This window comes from Morone saxatilis, unplaced genomic scaffold, assembly GCF_004916995.1.
Source record: "Morone saxatilis isolate NCDOM2014 unplaced genomic scaffold, NCSU_SB_2.0 Contig21, whole genome shotgun sequence".
Lineage (NCBI taxonomy): Eukaryota > Metazoa > Chordata > Actinopteri > Moronidae > Morone > Morone saxatilis.
The window spans coordinates 15,236,715-15,238,824 of record NW_023339774.1 but is presented as its reverse complement, the minus strand read 5'-3'; the positions used below and the strand labels follow the sequence as shown (position 1 = coordinate 15,238,824).

Here is a 2,110-nt window from a genome sequence, read left to right as displayed (position 1 = left end):
TGTGTGTGTGTGTGTGGAAATATGTCACAATATAAACAACAAAAGAAAGACAATCAAACTTGTTGTTGCAGTTAAATACTTAAACAGTGTTGTTATTATTAATGATTGATTTCAGAGTTTGAGATAAATATAAAACGCATGGTAAGTTCATGAACATCTTTGTGAGTGATGTAAGGTTTTCAGAACATGTGAGTCATTTAAGTGATTTTGCCTAATTAAATTTATGTCTAACTTGCACACACTTGTGCTTCATTTAACCTACAGATACGGTGTAAAGTTAAATTAGAGGGGAAATACCAGTGAATGCCAGTTGAGATGATAAGTCACAACTTGCTGTACAACAACTTCACTCTGAGGATGTTAATACTGTATGTAATGGCTAGTGACTGGGAAGTGGAGTTGTAAAATGGCTCCCACAATATGGAATTGTGTGTGTGATATCTTCTTGTTTTGCTCTGAATGAAGACATATTCGCTGATTGACAGCTAAATGATGGGCAGGATATTTCCTATTGCGTAGGAGGATGGTGATGCAGGGGAGTTATTGGTGTAATGGGATTTCCGTAGTCATGATCTGTTCCTCCTCCGCATGCGTATTGGCCTTCAGTCAGGTTAGGAAGCGGTGAAAGAGGACATCAGCCTTTATAGCACAGAGCTAATCAACTCAATACTAGATTACACACAATTACACAATTGTAGGTGCCTACAGCTTACTGGCTCTTTCTATTAGTCCTGTACTGGGGCTTTATATAGACAGTGTTGGGAATTGCATGCTAGCTGTAATTATAGGTTGCACAGCCTGATAACACCTAAATAAGATTGTTTCAAAAAGTATTTTTAAAGCAGTGCATATCTTGTGTGACAACTAGATAACAAATATCTTCCAATATTTAATAAACGTATGGGTTTGATCAGATCTGAAGAGGTAGAGCTGGCTTTGGGTTTTTGTTACACCTACTGAAAACACAAACAACAAAGGCTCATTTGATATCAGAACATTCACTGTAATAAGAGTATTCTCTGTACAGGTCTCAGCCCACATCATATTACAGATATATTAAATCTGTTAGCATTGGCTTGAATAGAACCTGTAGGCTTTATTGAGCCTGACATTATATTAACATTTAGAACGTGACAGCTTTGGTGGCAACTGTTGATGTGACGCACAAGGCGATTGGTACTAAAATAAGTGGTCACTCACTCACGATAATAAATTCTCTTCTTTTATGACTAGTGCTGTTTTGTAAGGCAATTACTCTCTAATGCACTTTTCAATTAAATGACAAAGGAAGTCTTGATTCTTCCTCTTACCTTTTCTCACACACATTCACAGCCTAGCAATTTCACTCGATATCTCAATTTTATAAAGGGCAAACCAGAGAGAATAGCCTGCAGCTGAAATTATAACTGGCGGATGTCAAAACACTTTCCCACACATTTCAGTCTCTGACCAAGGATGTTCAATTGTTTCACCTTAAGAAACACACAATTACTGTGTCATCAGGCTTATATGTCACTTCAACAATATTGCTTTGCTCTTCTAAACACAGAACCCATTATTACTATATACAGGCATTCTAGTTATTTCCCTTATGTTACCAGCCTATTTCCTCCTACGGCCAATGCGTGAGTGCTTCAAAAACACAGAAGGGCACGGGATATAGGCTGGCCGAGTCAACAGAGAAGTACAGCTTTCCAGGCAACACATTCACAGTATAAAATGTCGCAGTTACTACCAGACCTTCTAGCCCATAGCTAGGGGGATCTGCGTGCAAAGTCCCCCAAGGAGATTTTGTTTTTCACAGTTACAACTATATGCACTTTTTTCAAAGCTTGTTGAGTTATACAATAGCTAAAAATCTACTTGATTTTGCTAAAAAAAATCATCCTGTAGAGCTATTTTGTGTTCTCTAGCTGTCTTCATCGTTCTGAAACTACAACACAAATAATGTTGAGGATGCCTAATTTTCAATTCTATATATCCTATAAAGAAGAATTTGGCACAAACAGAATGATTCAACCTATTTTTGATAAACTATGCTGGAGCATAGTTTGCATTATGGTGACATGACACACACAAGACAACACACAAGACACAGCCCCCCCCCCCC

At 37.8% G+C, this 2,110-nt stretch overlaps 1 protein-coding gene across 2 annotated transcripts in view; it reads left to right on the top strand.

The window, feature by feature from the left end:
- prlra (prolactin receptor a) overlaps positions 1-2,110 on the top strand; it is a 14,465-nt gene that overhangs the window by 426 nt on the left and 11,929 nt on the right. The window lies entirely within an intron of this gene.